The 12,409-nt window shown below is 37.9% G+C and overlaps 1 protein-coding gene across 1 annotated transcript in view; it reads left to right on the top strand.

The window, feature by feature from the left end:
• Window positions 1-12,409, top strand: part of LOC124255352 (Bardet-Biedl syndrome 1 protein-like) — a 56,458-nt gene that overhangs the window by 29,551 nt on the left and 14,498 nt on the right.

Raw genomic sequence — 12,409 nt, 5'->3', positions numbered from 1 at the left:
TTAAGTCAGGCATCTAGAATTTGTCCATGCCAGAAGTCTGGCATGTTCATGTGCACAAGGGAGATAACTTGTGTCTCGCTGTACCTGACTCAATATTTTACGAGCAATCTTATCATTTGCTTCTACGAACAATTGCTACAATTAAGTTAGAGACAGCCTCTATGACCGCTTGAGATTTGTAACACCATTAGTGGTCTGTTGAACAATTAACGATTGTTACAAGCTGTTGTAGCGTGCATAGTCCCCCTGCCTACCTTACAATTCAGGCTCAATTCCTATGAAGAATGACCATAAATACACCATTAAAATTGCTATGACAAATTACTATATTAATAAAGATTGTTTTGATAAATAAATAATGTCAATAAAAAATATTCGAAAAATGTAATCATGAGGATTTTTTGGTCATTGTCTGATTTGTCTCTTGCATGGAATGTTCACATCTAGTTGTTAAATAAATTTACACAGCAATACAGAACAACTTGGAGCAAGGCTACGACATCTTTGCTAGCAGGAGTTATTTCCCCTTATTGATTAAAACAAATAGGCAACATTCAATTGACAATTGTTTTAATCCATATAGTGATATTGTTTCTTAGTGCTTCAACTTCTAAATGCCTCTGAAAGCAGTTAGACAAATGTTTTCTTGTTCAACTTTTGCAGTGCCTTTCTTAATTCAACATATTCAACCACTGGACTGCTAACACAGTGGAGAGGAACAGAAGTACTTAAAGATATATGCTAGCAATTTCTTAGCTCTGGAGAACTCATGAATTGATCACTCACATGTAGTTCTTAATGCAATTTCCCCATACCTCCATGATGGCTGGTTGATTGTAAAAAAGCACAGGGGAAATAGACCTGCTAATTTTCGAGCACTATTGCTAGTTATAATGGCATTTAGAAAGAAGTTTTACTGATTACCCCAATCATAGGCATGGCTGATCATCAGACACCTCTGGCGATGTCTGACACTTTTTGTTTACTGTGCACTGTGTTACAGCTGTCGTTATAAGTGAATTAGGTAAAAAAAAATTCCACTTTGTATATCTATCTCCTGACAATAAGAATAAGGAAAATGTAAAAGATACAATTACTGTTTAAAGCTTTTTTTATTACTGCTGAGCTCGATAGTCATACTTAAAATAGCTGAAAAAACTTGGCAATAGAAAATGTTGAAAAAACAAGTAGTGTTAAAGTAAAAAAGTAACCATGGCAACCATTCAAAACTTCACTGGTACTCTGGGCAGTGTGTGGACTTGTTTATACGTCAACTTTATAAATGTTTTAACATTCTTCTTACATATTAGGGCGGTGGGGTAGCCTAGTGGTTAAAGCGTTGGCTCGTCACGCTGAAGACCTGGGTTCGTATCCCTACATGGATACAATGTGTGAAGCCCATTTCTGGTGTCCCCCCGCCGTGATGTTGCTGGAATATTGCTAAAAGTGGCGTAAAACCAAACTCAGTCAGTCAGTCTTACATATTACTAGATTAACAACTCCAAACTAGAGAATCGTAAGTGGTAGTCATATTGAATACTGTTGTAAACTTGAGCCATACTGAGAACGGTGTCTCACCTTGTTTCTCAGCTGTTATGGCCACTGTTGCACAAAGTGTTCTTAGCACCAAGAACAGGGCCCCAATGTATTTCTTCAATCTCTCAACATTCTTTCACATATTCACTTTTATTTGTGTTCTGTCTTCATTCACTGATTCTTCACTCCCTCTCTCATCAATTTCTGGTGTCTCCTGTTGGGATATTGCTGGAATATTGCTGAAAGTAGCGTAAAACATACTCACTCTTTCACTCATCCTCTTCTAATTTCTTCCTCATATGCAATCGCCTTCCTTCTTTTATTTACCTACTATTCATTTCTTAGTTTAATTCATTCTTTTCTTTATTTATTCTCTCTTCACTCCAAAAACTTCAGACAGAGGCATATATGGCCCTGTCATCACCTGTGTTCAGGGGTGGAAATAACTTTAAAATTGCTAGGGTACTCCGGGTACACATGTAAAATCACTTGCCCTGATAATTTTTCTACTATACCGTCCGTTTTCTTGTTGATTTTTGAAATAAACAACATAATTAACGTTGGAAAGTCTACTGGACACCGGTACAGTGTGATATACAAATTTGCTTGCCCAACAGAAAAACAGACTGGACTCGGACGTCGGGCAATGGGTTATTTCCACCCCAGGTGTTAGATGCCAGAAACTTTTGATTGTTGGTTCGAATCTCCGATTTGTCCTCATTGTGTTTTGAGATTTATAGCTAACATACCTGTGTGTGTGGGTTTCACCGAAGTGGTAAAAGTGTAGGACTTGCATCACAATGGACTTTCTCTGTGATATGACACGTTAGAAAAGTAATCCCGCTCAAAACAATGTTAACTAAAAGTCATCAATTTTGACAGATTCTCCATTCAGCTTCAATATTCACTCACCTCTCATTCATTCATTTACCTTTCTGACCAGCAGGGCCTCGTTCGACAAGGCAATCTTAACGATATGACTTTGTGGGTCTGTGTTCCAGTATGGGAGTTACGATCATCTTAGTTTTCAGATAACCTTGTGGAACGGGCTTTAGACCCACTTTTGAGCACATTCTTCATGACATAATATCCCTTGCAACATCATAGTTCAGTATCGACATGTGTCATGGAACTGAATGTTGTTTCACAAATGATCATTTTTCAATGACGAGGCTTGGTCTGAAATCAAAATGCAGGCCTTTGAACACAGAGCACAATGAGCAGACGGTCTTATTACTTCAGGAAAATAGATATTATCAGGAGGTGACGGTATTTCAATTTGAAACTTTAATAGAAGAACCCCTTCCTGAGATTGGGATACTACTGGATTTCAATTATTGGTTTCGTATAAATCACGTTATCTTGATTTGATGTCATTGATTTACATAGTAATTACATTATTTCAAAAACCTGTCTGAAGTTTTCTTTGAAAGGACTCCCTTTTGACAGGAGTTATGTGGAAGTCATTGAGAATGCTGGCAGAGGGAATATAAACATGTCTTGTGCTTGCACTAATTAACAAATCAGATGTAATTTCATACTCTGATGGTAGAATTTCACCAACAAAATGGGTATAGTAGAGATTCCTGCTGTTGCTATTTTTGCAAAACCATTACAATATTTGGAACTATATTCCACCATCATTTTAAGTGAAATATATTACAAATCTTGCTTAAAATATCTCCTGTAATTCAAACCAATCTTGTTCAAATCTGATCTTGGCAACCACTACGCTTAAAGATCATGAGATCATTCCACTACAGGTTACATCAGAACATCCTCTCAGACGACCAATTACAGCTTTGCAATTGAGAAGTTGAAAGTGAAAGTCCAAATGTGCTTTCTTATCTTGCAGCCTCCAAAGGTTTACATGAGGCAGTTTCCGGCAGCATGAATGTTTTCTCTTGTTTCAGTGGGATAGCCAATGGAAGATCCTTCCATACAGTCTTGGCCATCTCTTAGACATTCCTTGACATTCTTTTGTTCTGTTTGCTGGGGCGGTGGGGTAGCCTAGTGGTTAAAGCGTTGTCTCGTCATGCCGAAGGCCCGGGTTCGATTCCCCACATGGGCACAATGTGTTAAGCCCATTTCTGGTGTCCCCCGCCGTGATATTGCTGGAATATTGCTAAAAGCGGCGTAAAACTAATCTCAGTCAGTCAGTTGTTCTGTTTGCTAATTTTGAACAAAGATGTTTGTCAGATTGTATAGGAAACCCATATGTGTTTCAAGATATATATTAGGAGTAAAATTTATGTAAAATGAGTGTCAAAAGGCTCATGTATTACCAGCGTTTAAAATTCCCGCCTGCCCGACTGTACGGAACGGTCTATTTTCATCTCAGATGGTCAAATTTCAAAAGTAGCCTGCCCAGTGGTCTGGTAGATGTTTTTACCCCTAACAGTAAATTTTTCATAATATCACACAGGTTCTCTTGTTGTCAGTTTGAGGTGTTTACAGTGTTATGATGATTATGTTAAACTATTTACGATTGGACAGTTCATTTTACAAAAAACAATCACAACACATACTTTCAGTTTACCTAAACTCGGTGCATTGCCTGTTAGTGCTATGTTGTTCATAGCGATGCTCGCAAACAGTAAAGTATTCAGAAACCTGATTTTTGTTTTCATTGTTGAAAACCGGACAAGCAAGTTTGTATCTGGACTGGTAATTTTTTAAAGTTACCAGTCCGGCTGTCTGGCTTGGAATTTTGGGAGTTTTAAACACTGGTATTACATATTTTATTTAATCAATGGCATGAAATTTTGTTATTAAAAAAAATACTTAGTCCATCAAGGGACCTTCTGTATCTGAAATGGTTCAATTATTATTTTGTGCTCAAACTCTGATAATTTCCCATAAATATAAACAATATTTAATTCAAAGTAATCAGAACATATGGAAATACAGGTATTGATTTATATCCACTGTTTCGTACAATCAGTCCATAATCCAAGTTGGGGAAAAGTTGGAAAAATGTCCCAGGTTTATCAAGTACATACACATAAATGAAACAGTTATTGAAATGTTGATGAGAAGGCATTCATATCCAACATTCCTGGTCATCCATTTCACAAGACCATTACACAAAACACATTTGAAACCAATGAAATATTCATTTTTGTATTAAATTACCTCTAATAGAATCACCTCTTTTTATCATTTATGCACATTGTAGCTCTCCCTTTGACAATGATGAATCAGAAATACTTTCTTAAAGCATATTTATCTTAATTGGTTAAAATTTCTATTCTGCTTTTTACTACAAGTCACAAGAATGTGAAAGTTTTCTGGTATAAGGCAATCTGGACAGGCACATGTTCAGTTATTTGTGTTTCTTTATTACAGGTTTGATATATTGTCATTATTTGATTCCATTTTGTAAGGTCTGTACATCATAACCTTCCCTTTGTATGAAACACTTGGGCTCATATTCTTCTAATGACCTCTTTCTTGAACACTTGACCTGAAGTGCCCTTATAAGTATGATGTGTTAAGTGTATATAATACTTCAAAGGCACATGTGCCTGATCAATAAATACACTAAAGACGTTACATACCTTTGATGTGATGAGACGAATAATACAGGTCTCTATGTAAGCATGTAGAACTTGCACTGGTGCAACCTGAGCCAACTTGTGTCCAGTGCATGTTAATATTTTGCTGTTCAAAGAGCACAGACTTCAGCTGGAAAACAGAATGATGTGGAACCAGCTTGAACAGTAACTGAGTTTACTATAGAGACAGTGGTTGAAAGACCGTTACTGTTTATGTCATTCAATGTTATGAAGTAAAATAACATTATCAAAGAAGGTTATTAGGTAAGGTTGCACTGAGTGCAGGTAGATTTTGTTGTCCTTAAATCAAGCCTTGATGATATTTTTGTCTTTATTATTCTAATACGGACATATTTTCAGAACTTAAGCTGTCCTCCTCAAATTGTTTGTAGTCTGTCAAACTATGGAGGAGGCCAACTCCTTTTGTATGCCGAGCTCTGTTAAGGTGTATTCAGGGACCCAAAGTGTGCTACACTGATAGCACACTGGTATCTTTATCTGGTCAATATTTTAGTGTTCAAACTGCACACTTATACAATATGCTAGTAGTGAAAAGTCAGTATCTCTCACTAAATAGTGTTTGGTGAGCTACTCTACCTTGGTGCTATCATCCCTCCTGCCTGCAGGTACATGTATAAGGGGATTTAAACTCTGTAAAACATGTATTTTATTTGTTCTGGCCTAAGGGGGAAAAGGTAGCCTGTAGCTATATGTGCATGCATGGCTCAAGTAGAATTTTATGTTATTAAAATTAAATTAATGATTCTGTCAGTGGAATTTTGGGAAGATTTGACAAATAAATGAAATTCTGCCTTTAACAGAATAATAATCATCTGTGATTTTTTTGAAGAAAGACATTTTGCTTCTGTAATTTCTCACATAATTGAGTCTAATTTACACATTAATAAACTAACTCCTACTTGAGATGACATGCTTGCCTAGAGTTTCTGGGCCGGTCGTTAGATTTTCACATTACGTCGACAGTTCCAGCGATAATCATTAGCTGAGGAAGTGATACATATTTCCTCCAATACGTTGTGATCCAAGACCCTGAGACTATTAAGGATTGCTGTGCCCTGATAAAAGCACTCCTTCAGTTTCTTTCATTTCCCCTCACCACCAGCATAAGTATGAATCTGGCCAGATTAATTGTCTATTTTTACCCCAGCGCTAAGAGCAGTCATTTTCCTCGGCAGATAAAATGTCAGATGATGAAGCTCTTGATATTAACTGGTGTTTCTTTTCCATCTTGACAGACAATGGCTCAACTGTATCAGTCTGTCCAGTCTTCAAAGGTTGCTTATGGTACTGTGTGACGTATCGACAAGTAATGAATATGCCTGTTAGAAGATGGATCGTCAGTGTCCTGGCTTGAGCTGGTGTAAAAGTAAAGATGACTGCCCTCTTCTGAGCTGGCATGAAACAGTGCCACATCTTTAATCTTATTATCGGTCCGAGACTCACGCATCACGGCACCCCCTCTGGCTTGCTTGTTATTAAAAGCCATTTTCATGTGGCACAAAAGCTTTTTGCTTGAATTCTTTCTTTCAATGGTGTCTTACTGACTTGGATGAGATGGGTCCAGTGTTGTAAAGCACACATGCTTGACATTTGCGCTGCCAGATCACACATAATATCATGTTGTCATTTGTCAGCTTTCGCTCGGGGCAGATGGAGTCCATTTAGAAATTATTCAGGAATCTTTTGTCTGATACATGCCATTGCAGTATCCTGTGTCGGTGGCCACGATGTAGGGTTTCTGGTTGTCAGCAGTAGGGGACGGAACTAGAGAATGCAAGGAGAAGTTGAAAAAACTACTGTAGCTCACCTGCTGCATCTTCCAGGTCCTGTTCTCACAACCCATTATGCCCCGCAACGCGTTTTGCGTTTTTTTAAAAATGCACTCCGTCCGTGCGTTTGTGCACATTTGTTTTCCAACAGAACTTTTAAACCGTTCAATACTTCTTCACCATATTTGGCACATAGATAGGTCTGATGGTGAATCGGTGCCTTTTGGTAGTTTTGAATTTCTGATTTTAATATATTTTGTGTTTCCATGGCATCAAGTTTGACTTTGACTGAAATTGGTGTTGGTGCTCTTTTCTGGAGCAGAACTTTAAAACCGTTCAATATTTCTGTACCAAACTTCTTACATAGAGAGATCTGGTGGTGAACTGGTGCCTTTTGGTAGTTTTGGATGTATTATCCACACTGATGTCACCCTCCTAGTTGTAGTTGTGTACAAACCACCAGCAACTAATCCAAAGATATTCAATGATCAGCTTGATCATTATCTTCAAGAACTACCTGTGAGTCAGTGTTTAGCAATTGTAATTGGAGATTTCAACATTCATGAAACTGCACGTGTCAACTTATCTCAAGCAGATGATGACAAAGCATGGTCTCATCCAGTGTATAACAGAATCAACTCACACCCATGGTGGAATTTTAGATTTGTTTTTCTGTCCACCTCATTCAGCAGCAACTGGAACTGTCCCTGTTCCCTATACGGATCATCACATTGTTTGGGGGAAGTTGCTGACAGCAAAAGAAAAGAATTAGCTTTGTTTGACAAAACAGAAAACTCTTTGTACTAAAGTGTGAAAAGTGGAACTAGTAAGAAATATTGAGACTTGTGACCAGCAGTTTCACGTCTTTATAGTTCATATTGAATTTTGTCACAGTGAAACCTAGTACAGAAGCAATGAAGTTGCAAACAAGTAAAATGGAAACTTATGGATCATGAAATGTTATTGTAATTTAGAAGATGCACGATGATATTGAAGACATATGCTTGCCAAGCATTTACAAGACATATTTGAGAGACCTGGTGTACCATTTGGACGAATATCTAACTGAAATTGTTCATCAGAAAGGAGATCCTGAGTTTGCAGAACTACTATCAAGAATTCGTGATATGGTACATCTGTTCTTTCAAAACTCTCAACCACATGGGCACAATGTGTGAAGCCCATTTCTGGTGTCCCCGGCCGTGATGTTGCTGGAATATTGCTAAAAGCGGCGTAAAACCAAACTCAGTCAGTCAGTGAGTCAAAACTCTCAAGCCCTTGCATATAACAAAGAAAAGTTGATGTCAATAGGTGGAACTATCATTACAGTGCAAGCACAGGACAGCAGGAAAGATCTGTATACTAACTCTTCACAAGTATCCATTACAAGTGATAGTGTGTATGAAACTAGAAACCTACCCACACAATGGGCAAACTGGAATGAATGAATGTTAGTGAAACCTGGCTCAGAAAAGATAGGTGAGGTGAAATTGGGTGGTTTAACGTCGTGCTTGAGAATATTTCGCTCATATGACGGCGTGCATGCATGTGTATGTATGTGCGGCTGCTTGTACTAGCCCAGACTTAAGCTGGTTTTATAGTGCTAGCCCACTGAGATACCATGCCGCAGTGAAGCATGAATACCGCACTCAGACACATTATACTGACTCTGACTCGAGTCCTTGTTGTACCCATTAATGCCGAACGCCAAGCAGGGACCAACAAGTACCATATTTTAACGTCTTTTGGTATGACGCGGTCGGGGATCAAACCCACGACCTTCCGCTCTCCAGGCGGATGCTCTAACCACTACCACACGGAGGCGGTCCAGAAAAGATAGAATGTATGAAGAGTGTACAAAGTTGTTATCTGTTACAAGTACCCTAATCTAATAATCCAACATAGGTATTGAAGATTCAGAAATAACAAAGTCACAAAAATGCTCTCAAAAGTGTTTCTGATCTATATTTTTAAAGAAATTTACTAAATACACACCAAAACATTTGACATAATCATAACTAGTTGACATATTCAAGAAGAGTATTTTACCATTGCGGGAATATTGATGACTTTGTCTTCTTGTTTTCTGTTACTACATGTGGCATCTGTACTGTAGCTCACCTGCTGTATCTTCCAGGCTCCGTTTCTTGCAACTCATTTTCTGTAGCACATCCTTTGAAGATTTTCATAAAAATAACTGAACTTTATCAATGTGTTTAAAGGTGAAAGTAAGTAGACCATAAATTGACAATGGTGTCATTAACCCCCTTGATGCTGAGGTGTTTTTTTTCCAATGCACACATTGATGAGATTTAAAAAGTAATGTTATGCGAGACTAATGCTCATGTGTCACTAGATCTACCTACGGCTATAAAATTACTCAGAAATGTAGAATATTAAATTTGCTGCCTGATGGTGTAAATTCCAATACAAATACTTAGGCAGTTAGAAAAAGGACAGTGGCATATTTTGTCCAAAATTTTGTTAAATATCGACAGAGAAGTTACGCACGTGTAAAGATAAGGGGACATAACTCGCTACACTTAGCACAACATTATTGCAACTCAGTCCACTTGGTGGGAAATTGCTGTGAATTCGGACACTATATTTTTGTAATGTTTTTTTCATTAAAATACATGTACAAAGATTCGCATTGTAACAAGATATGTTTTGGTAGCATCACAAATTGTAAGAAAGATGAAATCGTACTACATGAGAAAGGACAACAAATAGCAAAATAGATGGCCCCTATCTAATATGGGAATTAGTTCTTAGATTCCCGTATTCTCCTGCTTGTGTAGCTTGTATTTTGACTAATGTTGCTCCATTATTAACAGAGTACTAGCCACCATATCTTCAATTGCAATGAAATTAGTGAAAACAGGACACCATGTTGATGTCGTGGCTTCTTATGTCTGTGGTGATGTCTGAGGAAGACAACACTGCCATGTTGATTAGTATATATCTCACCTAATTAGCTTTCAAAGCAGAATGTTTTATAGAAATTAGGATTGGTAAATTATAAAATGTTTGTGACCAACGCACACCAGGCAAATCATTGGGCATTATTGTTTTATTCATTGTTCTGAAGGGGCGGTGGGGTAGCCTAGTGGTTAAAGTGTCCGCTCGTCACGCTGAAGACCCGGGTTCGAATCCCTACATGGGTACAATGTGTGAAGCCCATTTCAGGTGTCCCCAGCCGTGGTGTTGCCGGAATATTGCCAAAAGCGGAGTAAAACTAAACTCAGTCAGTCAGTCAGTCAGTCATTGTTCTGAAGTATGTGAAGAAGTCATAGATGTATGTGTCACAGCTGAGTGAGAAATATATGAAGGAGGAAGCTCATTCTTGGTTTGGTATATTTCTTGTTCCGCGTGACACTCAGCAACATTGCTGCAATATGGTGGCTCATTCGAGGTGCCACCCCTGTGATACTGCTGTAGTTTGGCTGAATAGTTGTCTATTACTAGACTAACTCACACATCATCTCGCTAGGGTTTTGTATGAGGATATCTTGCTGTTTCAGCTTTTGACCAGTCAAACTTACATTTTGATATGTTCTCAGCAGATATGAACATGATGAAAATGGTTATCTGCCTGCTGGTATGAGGGAAAATGATGATGTTATTGACAGAGGCCATGGCTGGAGGTGAAGCTGAACTCATTATACAACATTAGTAGGACCGAAAATAGTTTGAGATTTAGATTTGGGTCATATGACTTCCAGCTGTAGACCAAATGACCAAATTGACTGGTAAGTGCTTCACTGTGTGAAAGTCAGCTCATGACTTCATGGCACACTTTGCAACAATATTTAGGGATTCTTGGCTTGGGGTTGATGTTTTGTGAACTGAAGATTTTTGCTTCTTTCAAAAAGTCAAACTTTCACTTTCATTAGACTGTAAGTCAGTTTATTTGATGGAAGGGACATTTTCTTCAGTATCCCTCCCAAAATAAAAAAAAAAATTTTTTTTTATCTGAATGGCAGTGTTTTTTCTCCAGAAAGTAATTACACTTACCAGGCGTCAGGCTTCAAGATTGACAAGAGCTCAAAAAATAGATCAGAAACCCTGTTCACAGTCCAAATATACTCAAAGTCTGTATGTAATTGCATGACAGTGTACTTAGATAATAGATATATGCTATTCAACTTTTGATAAGGATAATCATACGAAGATAAAAAGGATCCCTGTCAAAATTGGAGTAGTATATCAGTAACATTAAGGATATTCATATGATTGATTATAATTTATAATTGATGGGTTACCCTCTTCAGATGCCATGATTAATGTCAATGACTATTTCTGTTTGATGATTATTAACAAGAGCGGCGAAAAGTCAGTCTTAACAAGGTTAACTGAACATTCAATCATTCAAGATCCCAGGATCATGTTTATGTAAAACAGATTTCATGTCACAGATTATACAGATAATAGTTTAAAACATTTCTTCTTTATGAATTAATATAATGGACTGGTTGGCATGTAAGTTTAATAAAAATACTATAATCAATGAAGGATTACTTTTAACATAACAGTTATAACTAATAACTTATCCCACTGACTTCAGAATGAGGGGATACTGGTGGTCCACTCGACTGGATTGTGTTGTTATTCCAGTTTGAATCCTAGATTCATTTCTGTTTATTATTGTGGTGAACAAGAAGTAAAATTGTCAATGTACATGACTCTAATCTTTTGGTTTTATCAGATATTAAAATCGTGGTGAGACTGAAATGCAATTTAAGACTGAGTAAAATCTGTACCAAGCTGACGAGGAATTTCTGGATGGTTCCACAAGATATATGTTCCATTCATGCCAAGGGCACAATGTATGAAAACCTAATAGATTGAAGTTATGTGGAGCAGGTTAGAACTGGTTCCAGCTGCATATGCATACATACTGAAGTAATGTGGAGCAGGTTAGAACTGGTTCCAGCTGCCTTATGCATATAAACTGAAGTTATGTGGAAAAGGTTAGAACTGGTTCCAGCTGCATATGCATACATACTGAAGTAATGTGGAAAAGGTTAGAACTGGTTCCAGCTGCATATGCATACATACTGAAGTAATGTGGAGCAGGTTAGAACTGGTTCCAGCTGCCTTATGCATATAAACTGAAGTTATGTGGAAAAGGTTAGAACTGGTTCCTGGCAACCTATGCATGTTGTACCTGGCAATGTAAATGATTGCATGGTCAAGTTTGATGAAGTGTTATAAACCGTATCCTCATGGTTGTGACGTTAAAATATTGCACTTGTTGGTCCTTGCCTGGCGCTCGGCATTAATGGGTACAACAAGGACTGGTCGGCTTGGAGTCAGTATAATGTGTCTGAGTGGGGTATTCATGCTTCACTGCGGCATGGTATCTCAGTGGGCTAGCACTATAAAACCAGCTTCAGTCTGGGCTAGTACAAGCAGCCGCACATACACATACACACGCATGCACGTCGTCATATGAGAGAAATATTCTCCAGCACGACGTTAAACCCAATTTCACCTTACCTCATGGTTGTGCTTGTTGCTCGT

The sequence above is a fragment of the Haliotis rubra genome, unplaced genomic scaffold, assembly GCF_003918875.1.
Source record: "Haliotis rubra isolate DU_JTF1 unplaced genomic scaffold, ASM391887v1 Scf6, whole genome shotgun sequence".
Classification (NCBI taxonomy): domain Eukaryota; kingdom Metazoa; phylum Mollusca; class Gastropoda; order Lepetellida; family Haliotidae; genus Haliotis; species Haliotis rubra.
This window is presented reverse-complemented; position numbering and strand designations above follow the sequence as displayed.